This window comes from Glycine max, chromosome 2 (assembly GCF_000004515.6).
Source record: "Glycine max cultivar Williams 82 chromosome 2, Glycine_max_v4.0, whole genome shotgun sequence".
Lineage (NCBI taxonomy): Eukaryota > Viridiplantae > Streptophyta > Magnoliopsida > Fabales > Fabaceae > Glycine > Glycine max.
The window spans coordinates 10,432,600-10,433,014 of NC_016089.4; positions in this window are offsets into that span (position 1 = coordinate 10,432,600).

Genomic DNA, 415 nt, shown 5'->3' on the forward strand with positions numbered 1-415 from the left:
ATTAACATAAAATGTTAACGTGCGCAGCCAAAACACACAACCCTACTTTAAAATTAACCTTACGTACGTAGCCATGTTCTTTAGCGCGCGTGAACATCAAATAGTAGCAAAATTTAAGCACGTAAAATTTTACTATAGATACCCCATATTTTCCTATATTGTTGGAGGGAATTTATCACTATACATGCCCGAAATCAAGTAAAAGTAAAATTTTCGATTACGTAAGCCCATGATCAAAGGAGGGATTACTTATAGAAAAAAGAGAGAAGGCGTATCTTTGCATAGATTTGGTGTCTTTCTCGTTTGAGACACTTAGCTGACCTAACTAACTGGTGCTATTCTCTTCCTTAATGCTTTGCTAACCTAACTAACTACTACTGGTACCTGACCGCTGGGTGGTACGTCGGTGAGACAA